This window comes from Notolepis coatsorum (genome assembly GCF_963971535.1).
Source record: "Notolepis coatsorum genome assembly, chromosome: 1".
Taxonomy (NCBI): domain Eukaryota; kingdom Metazoa; phylum Chordata; class Actinopteri; order Aulopiformes; family Paralepididae; genus Notolepis; species Notolepis coatsorum.
In genome coordinates this window covers 273821756-273845411 of record NC_140165.1, presented here as the reverse complement: position 1 = coordinate 273845411, position 23656 = coordinate 273821756, and the positions used below count along the sequence as shown (strand labels likewise).

General features: G+C 43.7%; 1 protein-coding gene across 2 annotated transcripts in view; it reads right to left on the bottom strand.

The window, feature by feature from the left end:
• tyw1 (tRNA-yW synthesizing protein 1 homolog) overlaps nucleotides 1–23656 on the bottom strand; it is a 444264-nt gene that overhangs the window by 145903 nt on the left and 274705 nt on the right. The window lies entirely within an intron of this gene.

The following is a 23656-nucleotide window of genomic DNA, read 5'->3' as shown; positions in this document are numbered from 1 at the left end:
ATCCTCTATACCAGGGGTAGGCAACCCTAGGCACGCGTGCCTGCATAGGCACGCAGGGGCATTTGCATAGGCACATGGGGCAGCAGTAAAAAAGAATTAAAAATTAAAATATATTATAATTTTTTTTTTCTTTTTTCTTTTGCTTTGAAATATTATAGTGAAATATTTTGCACTGTTGTCGCATTTATCTTGTTGAAATCCTCCCACAGGTTCTTTTTACTACCACATATTTAATTGAGACCCTTTATTTGTTTATTATTTCAATTTAGCTGGAAATACATTGCTACATCATTCAGTAACATTTGCAGAGCCTTATAACAAAAATATTATTACAGTCACCATTGTGACCAGTGGGATTAATCAACAAATTTTATTATTTATTTTTCTATTTCATTGAACATTGTACATGTTAAAAGCCATTTTTTTTACTCAAAATGTGAGTATTACCAAGTCAACTTGTGTTCTTAAAACAATGACAATAAACATAGTTTTATTAGGTTGAAATAATGTGGTTGTGTACTTATTTTTCTGTTAACTTATTATGGATTGCAAAAAAAAACCATAATGCACAGTAACTGAACTCAAAATTTTTAAGTTCTGGTAACTTATTATAATTTTTTTTTTACAGTGTAGTCTTGCGATCAATCAAAACTTATTTACACGATATACCTCACATTCACCCTCCATTCACATCCTGGTGCTCTCCTGGTGTTCTCCATTAGGCCTGTAGGTAGAGCTATGACAGCACACGTACAGTACACACACCGATGGTGTGTGATGTGTCCAAAAATGTATGGGCAAATGTGAGTGAAATGGTCGCACTGTATGCAGCTGTTTGTCTGCATTGCACCCCCCCCCCCCAACTCAGATTTAGGGTTGATACAACCATCATAATAATATTGTTAATAATAACAATAATGATGTGATAATGTAAAAATGATCATAAAAAAGACCTGATTATGAGAAAAAAAATTACGATGCATGGAATATTGTTGAGGCACACTAGTTACAACTATATTTCAAACAGGCACTCCATGTCAAACAGGTTGCTGACCCCTGCTCTATACGCTGCCCCCACACCTCAAATTGATCCGTCATCAGCTCTATCTTCAATCTTTCAAAATGTTCTTATGTACCCCAGTTGCTATTGCATGTACTCAGCCGAGCGTACCACGGGTATTGCGCTACCTCCCCTGCAGGTTCTATACAACAAGAGGTGCAAATCCAGAGCCTGCAGAATAATGAAAGACCCACACCACCCCAATAACAGCCTGTTCCAGCTGCTGAGGTCAGGCAGACGCCTGCGAACCCCAGCTACTAGGACGGAGAGGCTTAGGCTCAGCTTCTTCCCCCAGGCCATCAGAGCCTTGAATAATGAACATTGAGTGCCACAGAACACTGAACTATCCACACACAAGCACACACGCTCACACACTAGCAGCCACTTTAACACGAGCGGGCACACACTCACGCCGCACACACGCACACTTATGGCCAAGAGGAAAGGCCACTTTAAATTAGTATAACAACAGGAACAGTGTATTGCACTACTAAAGCTACCTAGCATGTCCTATATGCTCTGTAAATACTATGTACAGATACCGAGATGTCACACCATGTTACCTGTTACCTGTTTATTGCACAATGTTGTTTTTTTATTGGATTCTATTATATGTTGTACCACTGTATTGCACATCGTCGCGGGCAAGACCACCCGCATTTCATTGTATACTTGTATGCCGTGACAATTAAAACTCTTGACTTGACTTGACTTGACTTACTTATTTGTGTTTCATTACACGTATATGTACATGCTTACCAACTGTTTCACCTGTTTTATAGCAACACTACTATCACCAACATCTAAGGGAGATCCCCCCCCTTGAACGGCCCTTCTAAGGTTTCTCCCCTCCACATTGCCTGTGGTGCTTTTTTCCTATTGCTAGGTTTTTAGTGAGTTTTTCCTTACCTTCGCGTGGGGTATGTCTGGGAGTGTTGCATTCATTAATTTATTCATTTTACATTTTATTTTGGATTTCATGGTGTTTTTGTTTTGCTCTTGATTTATTGTGATGTTTCTTCTTGACTTGTTTAAAGAAGACGTGTCCGGCCCATGGTCACATTAACGTGTGTTGTCGGGCCTTAGAAATACATTTGATTTGATTTAAGTAAACAAGCATACAGATACACACCTTTAGTTGTCGGGAAACGAGAAAGTGTCCACGAAACTTAAATCTTTCTGTATTGTTCACTGAGCTTGTAGTCCGTTATGCACCTTGTGGGAAAGAAACGCTAAATCAACGCAACAGGTCCCTTGTTGTCCCTCGCCTCGCTGTCGCTACTTGGGATGCTAATTCATGTGAATGAAATCCTTTGCTGGGTCCTTGAAACTTGTGCATTTGCCATCATATGTTGTTATCTTCAACTCTGCAGTGTACCACAAGCCAAAGCGGACCCCCTAACGGGACCTGAGCAAGCCCCGTGCTTCGTTAAAGCCCAACTTGCAGGTTAAACCCTACTCTTCAATTATGGGTAGTTTACATCATTGGTATCTAATTTCATTATTTATTTTTTTCCATTTGACGCCAGAAATGCCACTCAGAAAGGGTTAAAAGGTCCACGCACGAATAACATGCACCCGCGAATCAAAAAAGCTTATCAGAGCTATCAGGGCCATGACGTCACTCGAGGCAACTTTCCCCTACTTCTGATACAGGAGTTTTGACGAGTGCAGAAAGCTATTTCCTTGATCCAAATGGACGCCTTACAAGACGCAAATGGGTTTAATCGTCAGAGACTTTGATGGACCAGCTACAACTGGTTGAAACAAGGTAGTTATAATGTTTTTAATGTCGTAAAAAAAGAACTACATTTACCACTAGGCAGCCTGTTGTTCAGTACAGCAGCGCTACTGGTCTGTGGGCTGTCGCCTTATCCCTGGGTCATAGTACCAAGCGGGCTATCGCTCTGGCTAACGTTACCCCGCTAACGTTAGCATTATGTCTACTGTCGTGCATGTAAAAGAGTTTTGGGAACGAGTAAAATGTGTAGGTCCTCTTCTCAGACCTGTGGGGCAAAGCACTGCTGCACACACATCCTGCCGGCTAGCAAGCTATGCGCCCCGGCATGTTGATACGATAGTAGCCCCTTTAGCCCCACTCGGTGCATCAGTGACAATAGCTATGAGCTAACTAACGCTACAAGCTCAAACACCTTATAACTACTACTATTGTCGTGTCCATAAGTTCCTTGGCAGAATACTTGTGATGACAAAGGTATACAAAGAGGAGAGAATCATTTTAAATCGGGCATTGTTATGAGTTTCGAGAACTCTGGCTACCAAGCTAAGCTAAGCTACGTTAGCTAACTTAGCTAGCTTCTAACGGTGTATACACAATATGTACAACGACACAATGATTTTCATTATTACAAATATGGTAACGTGGTTGTGGCTTTTACAAATAGTGGTTAGCTTTAGAGTTGGATGGCTATGATCACGGAGCAATAGTGTTGTTAGGTGAAACAGATACATTTTCATTCATTACTCCTCGGCTAGTAGTAGCAAGGCTCTCTGCCTGCCACTAGCTGTGTGTGACTCTCAGACTCTCTGTGTGTGTGACTCTCAGGTGCCCTGCACCTGCCGTGACGACATCATTTCGATTACACATGCACGTTATGAACCATTGATTAAAATATCCACGTGCGTGGTGATTGTGTTGGGCAGACAAAATGTTTGATAAAAATGCTAAAACTGAGTAAATTTCAATATTTTTTTTCCTTCTTCATGAAAGTCACCATTGGCCTAGTCCACATTGTTTATTGAACAAAAATACAACCTGCAAGTTGGCCTTTAAATTGGGCCACGGCTTTCGTAAAATCTTGGTGTGCGCGGATATAGTCGCCATCTCCGGTGGTCCCTCGTTCCCCTTGTCTGGCTCTCCTTAGAATCTCCCCTCTCTCTTGGAAGTAATCTGACAATGAAGGTCCTCAGTGGGCCGCTGTCTTCTTACCTCGACCTTGTGCGTAAAGTACGACGGGCAAAATCGAAAGTGGGTAATTCGGAGAGGCCAAGTGCATCTTTCAGGCACCTAGAGACAACGTCTGTCGGTCGCTTCCCGTCCTCTCTTCCTTTTTTTATCCCAGTTATACGCAGATTAAAACAATGGGACCGAGCCTCCAAATCCTAATTTTGGGCTTTCTGGGTAGCTAGTTCTTTCAGACCCTCAGCCAACTCTTGCTCCAAGGTGGTGATCCTATCAGACTGGTCGGTTGAATGCAGTCTCCAGTTCTACAAACCGTTTCCTCATGGCCTCAATCTTAGCGTTGTCATTATCATTAGCCCGTTTAATTTCTGCCCTGAGATGGTTAACCTGGGTCTTAATCTCAACCGACTGGGCCTCCCCTTGTCAAGCAGCTCCGTCATCAGCGCCGCAATAGCTTGTAGGATAGCCTCTTGCCCCGGGTTCTCAGTCGGTGTAGCATTAGCCTCCGTGTTGGCTTTATTCTGGCGAGTACCCTTCATCATCGGCTACAGTTTTTATTGCAACGATAAAACTATGAAAACTTTCTCAATGTCTCTGAGAACTTTTATGACACTTTCATGGTCAAACATAAAACACAATACTGGTAAGGAGCTCAGCCAAAACGTGTCCTCACATGGCACTGCCCCCTGTGTCTTGCGTGTATGTAAAGCATATTAGCATAGTAGGTAGTAATATAGGCAAATATGATTACTTAGTAGCAAAGTGCATGATAGTAAAAGAAGGTTAGTATATATTTAAAGGTCCCATGTTTTGCTATTCCTTTCACTATTAGGGCAATGTTGGGTAATTCCTGTGATTCTATGGAACACATCTGTAATTTTTTATTCCAAAGAATTCATTGTTTTTTATTTCTAATCAAGTACTCTAAAACAGCATTTTTCCACTTCAAGATTTCAAGCTGTTTTGGGCTGGGCTCCGCCCATAAGCGATTTGAGTGACAGTTACCCACACAGCGTGATACATGTATACGAGAGAGAGAGAGAGCGAATGAGTGAGCGAGAGAGAGAGGGAGAGAGAGAGAGGATACATCGCTCTGTGCGAGCGTGTGCGCTGTGTGAGAGCGGCTCGAGCGATTGTGTGTAAAATGCAGGTGGACTATGGAGAGAGAGAGGGAGAGAGAGAGAGGATACATCGCTCCGTGCGCGCATGTGCGCTGTGAGCGGCTCGAGCGATTGTGTGTAAAATGCAGGTGGACCGTGGAGAGAGAGAGGGAGAGAGAGAGAGAGGATACATCGCTCCGTGCGCGCGTGTACACTGTGTGAGCGGCTCGAACGATTGTGTGTAAAATGCAGGTGGACCGTGGAGAGAGAGAGGGAGAGAGATGAAGAGTCAGGGACAGGGAGACCGCTTCCGCATTATTCCCACTGCTCCACAGTTACACACAATTGTTAAGGGGATGCAGACCAGAGAAAATGATAGTTCTGTCTACATCAGGGACCCCCATTTTCAATTCATAGATTCAAAAAAAGCAGACCTGCCCTGAGCCCTGTCGTCAGCCCATCCATCAATGTAAAGGGTAAATAAGCCCCCGCTAAACCCCCAACAATAGACACAAATTGACCGTCAGCATGAATGGTTAAGAAGAGGGAAGACAGTAAAAACAGCCCTCGGCGGGGTACATGGGGAACGGCGCCCCAACATTGTAGCATTAGCATTAGCTGCACGCGCTAGAATACTTGGAAAAACACCCAAAAGAGAGTCATGACGACCATTTTTCCCAAATATCCCGCCCTCTGCGCCAATACATCACTCTGTCGTCTCACGAGACAACGAGCAGTATCACACATGCCATTACCAATGCCTGCTTAGCGCAGGCCCTACCTGTGCGCGACTTAGCTCGACTGCTAACCGTCGCGCGACGTCCCTCGGTCCGCTCTCACGAGACGAGGAAAACACAGGATAGGGCTGTCGTGCTGTCAGGACGTGCCGAGAAGGTTCCGGGGGCTGGCGAACTTCTGGCGAATTCCCAACATTGTGTAATTTGACCTTCTGCTTCATAACAATCTCCAGTTCTGAAGTGCATCTAGCTGCTTCCGCGTGTGGAAACGAAATGAGGAAGGGTGAGGCGTGACCACTTCCGGCGTCATATAGGGCAGTGGTTCCCAAAGTCGGGGTCGCGACCCAAAGGTGGGCCGCGAGCAGCCACGGGAGGGCCGCGAGATGGTTTCCAAAAAAAAATAAAAATAAAAAAAATAAAAAAAAAATGTGTCAGGCCACTGAACTTAGAAGCAGGCCAGGACAGTGTTTCTAGTTGTATTCTAAAATTCTATTCTATTGTATTCTAAAATGTGACTATATGGTTTTATATTAACTTAATAAATAAACAAAAATTAAAAATCTACTTATTTCAACGAACATTTCAAACTAAATAACAGATTATGCACATAAAACGCTGAAAACAACCGAAGCAACAATAGTATTTTAATGATGCTATTATTATTATCATTATTATTTTGCAACAAGTTAGCCCTCTCATAAATAGCACATATAAATGAATAACTAACTTGAACTAACTTAATAGGATTGAAGTGATATTTGGCTTAAAAAAATTGGTCGCCTGGCAAAAAAAAAAAAAAAAAAGCCTGACGATGTGCATTGGGCCGCGGCTCTCTGACGCCTTATTTTCTGGGTCCCGGCCTGAAAAGTTTGGGAACCCCTGATATAGGGGACGCATGGGAGTGGCGTGGTCACGTGCAAGTGGGTGCATTTGTTTTTGTTTCTCGTGCACGCTAGGTGCGTGGAGATTAGGGGTGTAACGGTACGTGTATTCGTCCCGTGAATTTACGGTACGGCCGTCACTGTGCGGTACATCCAGCCATACGCTGAATACGTCTCAGATGACAAGCGGACAGAATAACAACAGCGCGCACCGACATCTGCACTCGACTCTCCCCTCCTCCTCTCCTGTTTACTACAGCCTATTTGTCCCTAAAACAAAACCATGATGAATTAATTAAATGTAACACAGCAGGGTCATTACAATTTAGCAGTTTTCTTTAGTTTTCTTGTTTGCCCAATAATGTTAACCAAAAGACACACGCGCGCGCGCGAACACACACGTCAACCTTTTCCGGCGGACCGCGGAGTCTCACAGCTGATCGGAGAACAAATAAAAGCACAACATACCGCCAGATCATCTGAGCTCCTCTCCAGTTGCTGCTATTAAATCCAAAATATTGATAATCCTCTGCCATTGTTGTGTAACATGTCATCTGTTCTCTAGTCTTCTTCAGTCTCGGCTTCACGTGAAGTTAAATTCTCTCTGTGACGTACCTGGGTACGTGGGTTGGTCATTACCATTATTACTGTATTTATGACACCTTCTGAACATCAGGTTAGTATATTTAATGTGTTGTGTTTTGTATGTGATGTGTGTGTGTGTGAACATGAGAGCTAATGCTGTCTCTTTTCTCTCCCTGTCAGGTGCTGCCCATCCCTACTGAAGAGTGCTGATTGCCTAATGAATGACAGCTGATGGCAATCACCTCGAGAGGGATGGGTATCCAAATACCTGACAGCACACACACACGTCTGGGCGCCTCATTCTGTCAATTGCCAGTGACCAGAGAAGAGTGAGGTTGCCATTGTTTGCCACTGTGGTGGAATTAATACTGTGCTTGTCTACTGCTTCGGGTGGACTAAAGTACTGGTATATGTATATAGAGATTGTTGGCCTCTGTGCCACTCCTCCATTGGAGTAAGTATCCTCTTGTTGGCTTTAGGCCTAATCCCACTGAGTGTGGAATTGTACCTTTGGTACCTTTGCTGGGGGTTTTCCCAGTACCAACCTCTGGCTGGTTGGTGAGAGTCTGTGGGCGTTTATCTAGTTTACTTTATTATTATACTTACCTTGTTTGTTCTCCCCTTACCCTTCTCCCTGTGTGTTAATTGTTTGTGGGTTGTTTTTTCCCTTTGTTGCCTAACTAAACATCAGTGGAGGTTTAAATCCCTACCCGGCATAATAAATATAATTTACTATTTTTGGAACAACGTCTTGTGTCTATTATTACCTACCTGCCCGGGACTGTTTTGAAAGCATTTACTGAGAGAGGCTGCTTTTGCTCATGTGTAGCCAGCTCCAGTTATTATTCTGTGTGGTTCTTAAACCTTCGTACATGACATGGGGGCTCGTTAGTTTGCACAATTGTATAGTTCCTTGTTATTTTGTGACATGTGGACTTGTCGATTGGAGCGTGTCAGGTAGGTTGCGTTTTTTCATTTGGTAAGTTATATTATTATATATCCATTTTTCCGTGCTGCACACTTGACTGTTGTAAACCATTGTTGTAAGTTATGCTCTTAACCATTCTATTTTTTTCCCACATAGGTAAAGGGTGGATCACCTGCTTGGCTTGGGGGAGGTGGGCACGCATCGTCTATTCCGGTGGAGTGCGCAATGAAATCGGTAAGCGACTGAAGATATGTGTAGTCCTCATTCCGCTAGGGAAGTAGTTTAGACGGGGTAGTTAGTGTTACCCAGTGTGATCCTAGTTAGGTGGTTAGAACCGACATTTATTGTTTTCATGAATGTTAGCTGTGGGTATTAAATCGAATTGGTCAGGTTGTCATACTGCATAATGTGGCTGTTGAGTGTTGCACAGGGACATTATTGAGTACTGTAGGTGAGTGGCTATTTTGTGGGGCTTATTGAAGTCTGATTTGTTGTAGTATTGTGGGTAGTATTGTGTGTTGCTACGGCAGTATACTTTCTTTCATAAACTGTATTCAGAGTGCAGAGTGCAGAGTGCAGAGTACAGAGTGCAGAGTGCAGGGTGCAGAGTGCAGAGTGCAGAGTGCAGAGTATAGATTTTGCATGAGTAGAGCTATGGAGGTTTGTGATCAGGATGTTGGTGTGTCGGATCCTGAGAGCGTTGACTCTGCACTAGGTTCAGACCATGGTTCTACTACTTCTGCTGGTGAGTTGAGCGCACTGAACGCTGAGCTGCGTTTAGCCTGTCTAGAGGAGAGGGCGGCTTTGCGCAGGGAGGATAGAGGAGAGAGAAAGGAGGAGAGAGATAGAGAAGAGAGAAAGGAGGAGAGAGACTGGGAAGAGAGGAAGGAGGTGAGAGACTGGGAAGAGAGGAAGGAGGTGAGAGACAAGGAGGAGAGAGACAGAGAGAGAGACAGGCTGGAGAGAAAGGAGGACAGAGAGCGAGACATGCTGGAGAGAAAGGAGGTGGCTGATAGGAAATTTCAATTGGCGATGAGGAAACTGGAGTTGGCGTATGGTGACGCTAAACGTAGCACCATTTCCTCTCCAGTACTTTCCGGTCCCCAGGCACCCTTTGATATTAGCCAGCACATGTCCTTGGTCCCCCCCTTTCAGGATAGCACCATTTCCTCTCCAGTACTTTCCGACCCCCAGGCACCCTTTGATATTGGGCAGCATATTCCTTTAGTTCCCGTCTTTCAGGAGTCTGAGGTGGAATCATTTTTCTCTGCTTTTGAGCAGATGGCGTGGGCTTTGCATTGGCCAAAGGACAAGTGGGCGATTTTATTGCGATACAGACTCACTGGTAGGGCTCAGGAGGCGTGCGTGTCATTATCGAATGAAGACGGCGTGGTATATGAGAAAGTGAAAAGCGCTGTCTTGCGCGTGTACGAAGAGGTACCAGAAGCATACAGGCAGCATTTTCGCAACCGCCGTAAGTCAAACCCATGTTGAGTTCTCCCGGGAGGAGAGACTTAATTTTGATCGGTGGTGTTCTGCGTGTGAGGTAAAAGACTTTGCATCATTGAGTGAATTGGTACTTGTGGAGCAGTTCATAGCCACCCTGCCAGGCGAAGCTGTGCTCTATTTACATGGGCCAACCCTCATCCCTCCGTCAACCCTCCGACAGGCTGCGATTTCGGCAGATAAGTTTGAATGGTCACGAAAACGTGTTTCTGTACGTCCTAATGTATGTGGTGGAGGTGGCTCATTCGTGAGTGAGTCAGCATTTCAGCCACGCTCACCGCCGTCTAAGAGAGCGGTGGTGTGCAATTATTGTAAGAAAACTGGCCATATGGTAAAAGGATGTCATACGCTGAGGAAGCGACAGGAGAGAAGAGGGTCAGCTCAGAAACCAAGAGGTGTGGGGTTGATTGGTACAGTGTCATGTTCTGACCAGAATAGTTCTCTGGAAAAAGAAAGTGATGGCTGTTTTAAACCCTTTCTGTTTGATGGGTGTGTGTCACTGTCAGGTTTTCTAGAGGACAGTATATTTATTCAATTGTGAAAATGTACCATTAGAAATTATTCACTTCTCACAAAACTGTGGTGCACCTTTTAAACAATGTTTGCCCAACAACCCTGGTAACTCGAGTCGTTAGTATTTTTGAAAGATTTTGGCAAACAAATTATATTTTTGTATTTTCTGTGATATTTTCTTCACTTCAATTTTTTCTCTTTATACAAAGGTATCAATATGTAAAGCTGTTTGGTGACCTGCTGCTACTGTAGACTCCAGTTAACAATCAGAATTACTTCTACCAAAACCATTGAGGTGTGGAGAAGACTGGAATACAAAGCGTCAAATTGTGTTGCCGATGGTATGTGGACATTACATGTAAATGGTGGCACATGACCATGTGTGGTCTGCTAATTTAGGTATTGCTAAAACTTGTAATAGTGGGGACGCCAAATCAGGGGGTGCATCCGGCTCCCCTGCGCTCCATTCCGGACATGGGGGAACCTTTTGAACATGTATCTGTCATCTGCCTAAAACAAGGGCGGAAAATCATTACATGTTGACAATTATATGTGGTTCCACCCGTTTCCCGGAGGCGATACCTCTGAGGAAAATTATTGTTCCAGCCGTTACCAAGGTTCTAATTTGAGTGGCATCATTTTGGATCCTGACCATGTTATTTTTTGTGACGCCATTTTGGAAAGGAGATGGGCGCTGTGATGGTGCCAGGGCAATGTGCTGATTTTTGTTTCCCTGTGTGCTGTCCTGTTAAGCGCGATGAGATGATTTTGTGTGCTTTATTTGTTTTCCCAGGAAGTTTCCAGTTTGTTGTCTCCTGTTGACAGGACGGTATCGGCGGAGCGGCCTGTCAAAGTAGAGGTTGTTGTTGTTTCTGTTTTCCCTGGTGTGTGGTACTAATCGGATGTTGGGTAATAAGTAATAATGTTTTGCTAACCCTACAGGTTCGCTCTTATGGGGGGAGGTGTGACGTACCTGGGTACGTGGGTTGGTCATTACCATTATTACTGTTTTTATGACACCTTCTGAACATCAGGTTAGTATATTTAATGTGTTGTGTTTTGTATGTGATGTGTGTGTGTGTGTGAACATGAGAGCTAATGCTGTCTCTTTTCTCTCCCTGTCAGGTGCTGCCCATCCCTACTGAAGAGTGCTGATTGCCTAATGAATGACAGCTGATGGCAATCACCTCGAGAGGGATGGGTAGCCAAATACCTGACAGCACACACACGTCTGGGCGCCTCATTCTGTCAATTGCCAGTGACCAGAGAAGAGTGAGGTTGCCATTGTTTGCCACTGTGGTGGAATTAATACTGTGCTTGTCTACTGCTTCGGGTGGACTAAAGTACTGGTATATGTATATAGAGATTGTTGGCCTCTGTGCCACTCCTCCATTGGAGTAAGTATCCTCTTGTTGGCTTTAGGCCTAATCCCACTGAGTGTGGAATTGTACCTTTGGTACCTTTGCTGGGGGTTTTCCCAGTACCAACCTCTGGCTGGTTGGTGAGAGTCTGTGGGCGTTTATCTAGTTTACTTTATTATTATACTTACCTTGTTTGTTCTCCCCTTACCCTTCTCCCTGTGTGTTAATTGTTTGTGGGTTGTTTTTTGCCTAACTAAACATCAGTGGAGGTTTAAATCCCTACCCGGCATAATAAATATAATTTACTATTTTTGGAACAACGTCTTGTGTCTATTATTACCTACCTGCCCGGGACTGTTTTGAAAGCATTTACTGAGAGAGGCTGCTTTTGCTCATGTGTAGCCAGCTCCAGTTATTATTCTGTGTGGTTCTTAAACCTTCGTACATGACACTCTCTATAAGTGAAAGTGAAACTAAGTTGTTGTTAAAGGTGCAGTAGGCAATTAATTTACTCTGGATGTCTGAACACAGAATTACACCAGTATCACTGACTACTACGGCAAGCCTATAGAATATTATTATATTTAATAATAATAATAATTATTATTATTATAAATATATAATAATTATAAATATTTTTTTCCTGTTGTACCGAAATCGTACCGAACCGTGACTCAATACCAAGGTACGTACCGAACCGTGGCTTCTGTGTACCGTTACACCCCTAGTGGAGATAAGGGGTTATCTCAGTAGGCAGAGCGGGATGCGAGGCCAGTTGATATGTAACAGATAATGAAATCTACTGTACTTTTTTATTTTGATCAGGGTGCAACCATTTTGAAACTAATTTAAAATCTAATTGTTGCTGCATGCTAAAAATAGGGAAGAGAAACTAACTGGTCAATATGTCAATAACGTTAAGTGTGGTTTATTATCCCGAATAATAAGAGATATTAAAAAAAATTCATACAGAAGTATGACGCTTGAAACCCCATAGAGCCTTTTGGGAAGTGTCGTTCTGAAAAACGCTGATCGACAGCTAGCGATGTTCTCTACAAAATGGCAGCAAAAAGTTAAATCTATCTAATAACACTTTAACCTATTGCTAAACTAACATATTGATGATAATATACATTACAAATGCTGTTGTGACATGGTTATGAACTTATGATGTTTATACTTGAATAAGTTTTTTTTAAACGATACTTTTGTCAAACAGTCTGGAGAGATTGATTTATGACATGATGTCATTTGCGGTCCGCCGACGGACCGCACGGGCGGAAGAGGTTGAAGGTGCTATACTGTATATAACATTCAGTACTAGAGCACCAGCATGACATGTGTCCAATCAGGGTGTAGAGCAGTCATCTGGGAATCCGGAGGTTCCCGGTTCGATTCCCGCTCCTCCCGGGCAGCGTGTCGAAGTGTCCTTGAGCAAGACACTTAATTCCTAATTGCTCCCGATGTGCAGGTTGGCACCTTGAATGGTTGCCTCTGCCATCTGTGTGTGAATGTGTGAGTGAATGGGTAAAATGTGAGGAACAAAATGGTCAAGCGATTTGGATAAAAGCGCTATATAAATACAGCCATTTACCATTTACCAGGGCACCCTGCTGTCATTAGCAACGTTATCACGCTGTATAGAAGAGTCATCTTTTAGATACATGGTTCTTTTTCTCCCCTTCATTATGGCCATTAGGTTAACAGAGGCAGCGATTCATATGCTAATGTAGAACATTTACATGTCAGTGTGAAGCCATATTCAGAATAATGAGATTCCTCTGTGCAAATAGAAGTGTCCCTCTTGGGCTCCTCCAGGAAATATCTATCTCTCTGTCCCTCTGTGGGGGTTGAATTGAACTCCAGGGGGATCTTTTTGCTGAGTGAGTGTATTTACGTGGTCATTAACACATTGTGCGCCATAAACGGCGTAAATCGTTATTGCCCGCCATGCGTTGAACGCCAACAACGGCGTAAATCGTTTTTGGGATCAATATAAAAAAAATTCGCCATGGCATTCATAATTCATCCAGCCTCCCTCCGGACTGCAGCAGCACCCTGTCTGAGATTGCAACCCCTCAATACCGCCGCCTGGTGGATGGTCGGGCGAGTTACACTCACGTCAAACTGGAAGTGGCGGTCGGTGCATCGAGGAAATCCCTCCGGCAGTCATATCTTGTTACGTGGATCCAGACAAACACTCGAGTGCATTTGGATCACTTTCGAAACGCAATAATCAATATGATTTCGGTGTTTATTGCGCCATACAAACCAGAAATGGATCTAGGAGATCGGCGTCAAATAATTGGGATCTTTTTCCTCCAGTCTCATCGGCGAACGGTAAGAGGACACTAACGTTATTTTCAGCCCGATTGTCCATTTCCTTGTTTGCAATCAGTCTGATCAATATATCAACCCATAATAAATAAAGCCTTTACTGACGATCAAGGAATTATAAACAACCCCCCCCCCCCTTTCCTTCACGCATGATGAAGCATAATGTATACCGATCATATACATTTGAAGTTTTTAATATAGCATGTATAGGAAAGAAACGCCAATCGATAATCTATCATATGCGTCAGGGCCTATAACTAGCGTTTTTGGAATTACAGCAGAAAAGCTTAAAAACATACTTATATTCTCCAAGGTATTAACACAACAATGTATGAATGAAAAAATATAACGTTCCCACATCCGGAACCATAGATAATCGATGTTGAATGGGCCATAGTAATGTCAATATAGCTATAATATTTAAAAAGTTATAGCCCTGCAAAGAAGGTAAACATCTCCATAAGGTTACAGTGCTGGCAGACTGGGTATAATGATGGGCACAATGCCCGGCGCCCAATGTGTTAAAGGTGCTATGTATCACAATTTTTTGTAGATGTTTTTTTTTTCTGGTACATCCACATAGCTTTTAGAAAGGTGCAGAATAAAAATATAGATTTTTCCTGAAATAAATGATTGATTTATGAATTTATCATTTTAAAAAGGGTGGTGGGTCCATGTTGTTATTTACATGTTGCGTGCATGTATCCCCTCCCTACTTCCCATTTCCTCTCGTGGGGCTCAATGTTATATAGCACTTTTAATATTGATATTCTCAATAGCCAGGGTAAAGCTAGTATCCCAACTATGAGAAATACAGATGTCCTGATACAAATACCAGTATCAGTATCGGGTCTGATACTGTGCTCATGTACTCATAACATAACTCTAATACTACTACTCAGTGCCATGTTTGTTTAGGAAAACACAAAACTTTATGTTAACATTTTATTATATTTATATTATTCATATTATTTTAACAAAGAAATGTCAGCAACAGCGTCATGTTTTATATTTAATTTGTTACAGTCAGAAACTGAGGAACATCTGATGAAAATAAAACGTGTTTTCAAAGTCATTGTTACAACTGTAATGGTATTATTAAGTACTCCTATTGGTACTTGGTATCCAAATGTAAGTACTTGTACTTGGTCTGGAAAAAAAGTGTTATCGGGACATCCCTAATGAGAAACCTACATATTATAGTTGGTATATGCTGATAGTAGCCAGGATAGTATACTAAGGCATGTTAACACCTGCATTTCCCCCAAAATGATGAATACAGGAACACTTGACTTGACTTATTCCATATACTTTTTGAAGTAATATGCACTGACTACTCATGCTTAACCAGGGTATGAGCTAGTATCCAGAACACTGTGAGCATGTAATGCACTTAGCATCAATCAATCAATCAATCAAATGTATTTGGATAGCACGTTTAAACATGACGCTTGTCAACCAAAGTGCTTCACATGGCTAAGCTAAGTACAAAGAAAAGTATAAAATAAACAGAGAAACAAAATAAAATCAACGGATAGACAAAGGAAAAACAGAACAACACGTCAACAAGTACGGCAAGAGTCAAAGTGAGTCAGGGAAGGCCAGGTGATATAGGTGGGTTTTGAGTTTTGATTTAAAAGACTCGATGGAGGGGGCAGATTTGATGGACATGGGGATGCTGTTCCAGAGGTCAGGGGCTGCGACCGCAAAAGCACGTCCCCCCCTAGACTTGAAGTTGGACCTACGAGTGGTTAGGAGACCCTTATCAGCCGATCTGAGGGCCCTGGCGTTGGTATAGGGGGTGAGGAGGTCTGCTAGGTAAGCAGGGGCTTTACCATTTAGGGCTTTGTACACCATTAAGAGGACCTTGAAGTCTATTCTAAAGCGCACCGGGAGCCAGTGGAGGGAGGCAAGTACAGGGGTGATGTGAGCTCTCTTCCGGGTACCTGTGAGCAGTCTAGCGGCAGCGTTTTGGGGGAGTTGTAGACGGGCTATGGTGGATTTATTTAGCCCCAGGTACAGGGAGTTACAGTAGTCTAAGCGTGAGGATATGAAGGCGTGAATTATTCTTTCCAGGTCTGAGGGGGAGAGAATGGCCTTGATCTTGGCTATGGACCGGAGCTGGAAAAAGCATCCCTTCACCACCGAGTTTACCTGCCTATTGAAGGAAAACTCGGGGTCAAAGAGCACGCCCAGGTTTTTAACAAAGGGCTTGACTAGGGGAGACAGGTTACCCAGGCTGCTGGCAATGACATTGGTTTGGTTTGGAGGGCCGAAAAGGAGGATTTCACATTTTGAGTGATTGAGTTGTAGAAAATTGTGTGCCATCCAGCATTTGATGTCGTCTAGGCAGGAATGAAGACTGTCAAGATTGTTTATATTGTTGGGTTTCATGGGGAGATAGACCTGAGTGTCGTCAGCATAAAAATGGAAAGAGATGTTGTGTTTTTTAATTATCAGACCAAGGGGCAGCATGTATAGGGAGAATAGGATAGGGCCAAGGATGGAGCCTTGTGGAACCCCGCAAGAGAGAGAGGCAGAGGGGGAGGAGCAGTTTCCGATGTTAACGGAAAAGCTTCTGTCACTGAGGTAGGAGGTGAACCATGATAGGGCTGTGCCACTGACACCAACTGCTTGGTGGAGACGGTCAATGAGGATAGCATGGTCTATTGTATCGAAAGCTGCACTGAGGTCTAAGAGCATAAGGACAGCGCAGTCCCGGTTGTCTGTAGTGAGGAGCATGCCTGGTGTTTTTTTTTAATTAACCTTTATTTTTAACCGGGAATCCTCATTTAGATACAGCAGCTGCTTCTGAATTCTCCATGCTGCTATACTGTATGCCGTTTTCAGAATGTGATGAGATTATTAAAATATTTAATCCAACATTTGAAGTGTGGAGTGGATGGTTGCTACATGATTGTTTCTAAAACCACATTTCTTTGAGGCAGTTAATTTCCTGTGTTATTCCCAGGTCGGTGAAAACTTCCCAAACAAAGATTGAAAACAACTACAACTAGACAATTCCGCGCAGGGGAAATTGTGAAAGTGTGGGTGACGCCTGTGCACCGCCGGCCAACGGGAGAGGGTCTCTCGCGAGTCTCTATGACAAACAAAAAAAACGTATTAAAAAACTTTTCTGAGTTTTTTAAATTTTTCTGACTTTTCCAAGTTTTTAAAATTTTTGGGAAAAAATATATATAAAAAAAAAGTATTAAAAAAACGTGTAATTTTTTTTTGACTTTTTCGCGTTTTTAAAAATGTTCAGACTTTTCCGAGTTTTAAAAAAATGTCAGGACTAAGGGGGTGTGGCCTAAGGGGGCGTCGTCTAAGGATCGGGGGAGTGGTCAACATCGACCAATGCAAGAGGATATCCGTACTGAGTCCAATGGCACAACCCGCAAGTCTCTACGACAAACGGTTCAATAGATACACTAATGGGGTGTGGCCTAAGGGGGCGTGTTCTAAGGATCGGGGGAGTGGTCAACATCGACCAATGAAAGAGGATATCCGTACTGAGTCCAATGGCACAACCCGCAAGTCTCTACGACAAACGGTTCAATAGATACACTAATGGGGTGTGGCCTAAGGGGGCGTGTTCTAAGGATCGGGGGAGTGGTCAACATCGACCAATGAAAGAGGATATCCCTACCGAGTCCAATGGCACAACCCGCAAGTCTCTACGACAAACGGTTCAAGAGATACACTAAGGGGGTGTGGCCTAAGGGGGCGTGGTCTAAGGATCGGGGGAGTGGTCAACATTGACCAATGAAAGAGGATATCCCTACCAAGTACAATGGGTCAACATAGACCAATGAAAGAGCACATCCCTACTGAGTACAATGACACAACCCGCAAGACAGAGGGCGCTGTCAATCAATTCAGTACTGCTACACAGAGGGGCGATTAAGGGTTAACTCCATGAGAGGTCATTGGCAGGTCAGCTGTAGCCATGAGCCACACACCTGTTTCCACTAATTAGGCACGAATGACTTGCACTTTCGAACCAATGTATTTCAATGAGGGCAGATGCATGACGTCCTTCTCACGATGATTAAAATCAAACGATAAGAGATGAAGCATTGTGACTTTCAGATGAGCACCCGAGGATCCCAATGAAGGGTTGTGTGCGATATTGTGGCATTCCGTCGACAATTGTGGCCTCGGTGACGATCGGAACACAAGGGGGGAAAAGCTCAAAAATCATCGTATTCTTAGAGTGCGAACACATTGGTGTCTATGGGGAGGAGAACCTTCAAACAAATGGTCGTCAGTTGAGATAGAAAAGTCCAATTCCATTTATTTTTCTTTTGTGAGCGAGGTGACAGCCGTGTCATCGTTTTGATGTGTTGTTTTTATATCTACGTCCAAAATTGAGATCACTGTCGCAATTTACCCAAGGTAGTGGGAAAAAATTATTTCAGCTGCCCCACTCTAATTTGCAATGCATTTCCAATGGGACAGAAATGTTATATATCCTATACAGTTTGCTCGATATGGATGTAAACATTTAAGGCTAAATGTCTGCATGTTAACCCCATGGTCATTGTTCCATTTAAAATCCAATATGCTTGAGTACAGAGACAAAACACTAGTCTGCCCTGTGTGAAGGTCTGACTTATTTGATCAACAGTGTTCCAACGCCCTTTGCCCATCGGAAGTTAGCGGGCAGTTTAGCTCCCGGTAAATATCTCTTTTCAACTGGTGAAAAAAGTATGTGCACTAAAGACAATTACAGCACAGTGATCCATTAGCCTTGATTTACCCCCAGCTGGTCAATCCTGCCTACCCCCGCTGGGTGGTAATGCATTTGTCCATAGTCAGCTAAATCCCACAGACGAGGAAGAAGCAGGCTGTGAAAGAGACTCCCCACTAAAAGCCACATCTTTTTCAAGGTCATTACGGCCCACACGGCTGAGTGTGGTGGGAGGGATTCACCCCATTCACTTTGGCTTTCTAGGAAAACAGGATAACAAAAGAGTATGGATTTAAACCGGACGCCTGGTGGATAAGAGCCGGGGCTGTGGAGAAAAGATAAAAGGAAGGCCTTAGAGGCAAAATGGCTGGATTCATTTTTTTTGTATTGATTTATTTTTTTGTCCAACTAATGTAGGGTGCGAGACACATAATTACGAGAGATGCCAATTGATCCCGATTAATTAAATCAGGAGACTTCAGACAAGGAATGTTTATGTTGAATCTATTTAAGAAATGTGTCTTTGTGTACCCCTCTTCTCCCCTCTACACTGGGACTGCTGCTCCACCCTGAGGGTAGGAGGGATGACTGCATATTGTCCCCCCACCCAGAGGGACTCAGGGCTACATAGAAGACTCAGGGCTTCAGAGAAGAGAAGACTCAGGGCTACAGAGAGGACTCAGGGCTACAGAGAAGACTCAGGGCTACATATAAGACTCAGGGCTACAGAGAAGACTCAGGGCTACAGAGAAGACTCAGGGCTACAGAGAAGACTCAGGGCTACAGAGAAGACTCAGGGCTACGGAGAAGACTCAGGGCTACAGAGAAGACTCATGGCTACAGAGAAGACGCAGGGCTACAGAGAAGAGTATACTCAGGGCTACAGAGAAGACTCAGTGCTACAGAGAAGACTCAGAGCTACAGAGAAGACTGAGTGCTACAGAGAAGACTCAGGGCTACATAGAAGACTCAGGGATACAGAGAAGACTCATGGCTACAGAGAAGACGCAGGGCTACAGAGAAGAGTGTACTCAGGGCTTCAGAGAAGACTCAGGGCTACAGATAACACGCAGAGAGGCTAATGTTGAGGTCCTTGGTTTCCACAACCTTCTGTAGTGTGGTAGTGGAAGGGTTAAGACCTTGGCTGGAAATAAGGTCATTAAAGCTTGGAACAGGTCACGATAGAAACATCAATATTCATATTATTATTCATATTATTTCTGGTTGATGATGAGAGGAGCGTGCTCCAGGAACTTTTCCAACCCCCTGACATAAAGAAACCACACTGTGCTGTTTCCAACCCTCATCAGCAGGCATGCAGAACAATAAATGGTTACTGTGCAGGTAAATAATAATGATGATAATAATCATCACGCTGCAGCAGCCCCATCTCATTTGTCTGCTCCACACAGTAAACATTCCAGTACTGCCTTGACTCGAGGTACGGAGGCCTACAAACATTAACACACCACATGTATTTCTGCATGGCAATGTGATGATGAGTGATCTTCATATGGACGCAGATGTCATCAAAATACAATGTTGAGAGCGTTCCTCGCCCTCATCCCTCCCGCTGTGGCATAGGAAGCGAACAATGAGTCAGGGTGCGCTTACCCATCGCTCCTTTGAATGAATGAATGGAGTTTATTTCGAGCCATTTAGCAAAGAAACAACAAAACACAAATCAAATTACAAGTTGGCCAAAAAGGTTAGGGCTGACGCTACAAGCTTGTAAATGCCCTAACCTTTGACTTGGTAAGAGTCAGGGTGCGCTTCCCCATTGCTCCTTTGACTTGGTAAGAGTCAGGGTGCACTTCCCTATCGCTCCTTTGACTTGGTAAGAGTCCAGGTGCGCTTCCCCATCGCTCCTTTGACTTGGTAAGAGTCCGGGTGCGCTTCCCCATCGCTCCTTTGACTTGGTAAGAGTCAGCGTGCGCTTCCCTATCGCTCCTTTGACTTGGTAAGAGTCATGGTGCGCTTCCCCATCGCTCCTTTGACTTGGTAAGAGTCAGGGTGCACTTCCCCATCGCTCCTTTGACTTGGTAAGGGGAGAAACTCCCAGGGTGGTGCAACGAGGCGCTCCTCCTCGAGTAAGACAGATGTGTTTGAGCGCTCAGAGTAGCTTAAAGTCACTAGTTTTTCGATAAGGGGAGGAAAACAGTAAAATCTTCAAACGGATTTTTTCAAACCAAACTTTTATTTAGTGCTGTTAAAACCTATATCCACGTTGGACGAAAAACAAAACATTTTGAATATTTAGATTTTCTCGAGTGGTGATTTCTCCTGAGTAATCATGTTGACGTTGAAGCAAACCTGGTCACATGTAGTAAACATTAATCAAACCTGGTCACATTTATTAAACATGAATCAAACCTGGTCACATATAGTAAACATGAATCAAACCTGGTCACATATGGTAAACATATGTGGGGGGGGGGGGGGGGGGGGGGGTAAACAGCTATTTAAATTTGATGTACGAATAAGGGGAAATAAGACAGATTGGAGAGCTGCATTTAGGTAATGAAAGGCTGTATGGACATAATAGCGAAGTGCTGTGATCATTAACTCAATGGAGGCCAAACCCGAGATAAGTCGGGTTAACTCGCCATGCGTGGGGGGCGCCAGACCTGAGATTTCTCCGGTTTTGGTCGTTTATTCCTCAAGCATAAGGAATGAATCTAAGGTCGCCAAAGTGCAATACCGGCCGCATCCAGCTAGACGGCGGTATCGAGCACCCTTTGTAACCTTGTATCTTGGCCTGTGTAATGGCCAGATGTCTCCGGTTTCACTTTTAATTGTCGGGCGAGGGGAGCGGTTCTCCCAGTTCCATTGAAGCGCGTCAAATATCCCTGATCCATATGTTGTGGTGGGTTATGCCCTGGGCCAAATGGACTTTTGGAATATAATAATTGGAATATTATTTTTGGAATACTCCCAATCACAGGTAAGGACGATCTGACATCAATTTAGCTTGATCCTGCAATGCTTTTATACCGATCGGGCTGATAAGCATTTTTAGTGTTCAATACGAATGCCGTTACTGACAATCAAATAATCAGAAACGAGCACCCCCCTTTCATGCATTCATGATGGAACATAATACCTATGATATAGATTTGATTTCGGAATAATAGCGTGTACAGGCAAGAAACGGCAACGTCTATAGTGGAATTGACGTATACGGCTATAACTCGGCATTTCGGGAATTACCCTAGACCGCTCTAAAACCATACTTATATTCACCACGGTATAACACAGGAACGTATGGATGGAAAGATTCATTCTTTTTCACATATTGAATGATAGATAGGTGATGTCAAATGGACCATAGTATTGTATCCATAGCTATAATATAGAATATAGTTATAGCTCTACAAACAAGGTGACGCACTCCTATCTTTTAAAGCGTGGCCTTGCTATGACGGGCCCCGACTAATAGCTGGTGCTGAATGAGTTAATGGTAATTACAGCTTTTCTGTTTACCAGCACGGTGATGGTGAGTGTGTTGATGCATGTAGAAGAGGCTGTGACACTGACCCCTCCCCAATTGGAGGGAAATTAAGAACTGTTGAATGGTGACATCACATGGTCTTAAAAATGACTATTTTATAGTTGGAAATGTATTGAATTTGGTCCTGCACTTGTCCAGAAGGGATGGGCTTGAAATCCGCCAATATTCACTGTTTCCAAGCTAAGAGATTTATCTTTTCTGCTAGCAGTTGTGTTTTTCGACAATACAATGCCACCACAGGCTATCAGTGGTAAATGCTGGTCACTGACTCATGGACGTTCTTTATTTAATCTCTTTTACAGGAGTGTCCTGTCCAAGCCAGGCAGCAGCACAATTGACAATTGCAGACATAAATTAAAAACATATATTTTTTATTACATAATCACAAAATATAAAAAAATTCATCAACAGCAGGGATCATACAGTATCATAAATATAAATCACCCGAAATATCTGCAGCCAGATCAGATGCAACCATCCAAGTCATTAATAATTACTTCAAATGCATCCAGTGAGATCAGCTCCCGAAGATTCAGATCATTTTGCAACTGATTCCAAGCAGAGGGAGCATAACTAACTCAATCAGCGCCAGACCCGAGGATAGTCAGGTTATCTCGCCAACCGTTCAGCGCCTGACCTGAGTATAGTCAGGTTTTCATTGTTATTTCTTTTATTCGATATTTCTATTCATTACAGGCACACGGACGTTGGAGTTAACATGGGGAATCATCCTGAGATCGCCAAAGTGCAATACCAGCCGCCTCCTGCCAGGTGGCAGTATTGAGCACCCTTTGAAACCTTATATCTTGCCCTGTGTTACGTTCAAATGTCTCCGGGCGTACTTTTCTTGGTCAGGCGAGACTAGCGGTTCACTCGATGGCATTGAGACGCGTCAAATGCCCCCGATGCATCTGTTGTGGTGGATTATGTTGGCGACACGATCAGTGGTGCAGTCGTGGTCACACACGGTTACACGCCGTGTTACCAGATCACTGAGGCAGAAGTACGCGCGATCGCGCACGGATGTGTACTCGCGTGTACGCGCACACAAAAATGCGCTGTATCCATTCGTTGTGACTAAGTACCCGGCCACCGTTTTACATAACAAAAAGCGCAGGTAGACTAAGTGTCTGGGTGTTGGCTATCTGAATGCATCTCCCCCTTCATTCTGTGTGACACAGGCAGTGGAGGTGAATACTAATGTGGCTCGGAATTCGTGATGGGGGATCTACCTGCTTATGATATTGAATCAAGCGTCTGTGCTGCGCGCCAGCTTTCCACGCGCACATTCACACAAATAGAGAGCAAGAAGAGCTTGTATGATAGAAAGATTGCACTTGCGTATATGCGCTTGTGTGTGTGTGTGTGTGTGCGTGTGTGTGCGTGCGTGTGTGTGTATAAATCAGTTCTGTGCGCATGCATGTACCCACGCGCGCGTGCACGTGGCGTGGCGTGTTACCAGTTCCCATATTACGACTGCACCACTGGACACGATGGACACCAATACTGGGATTCTCAATT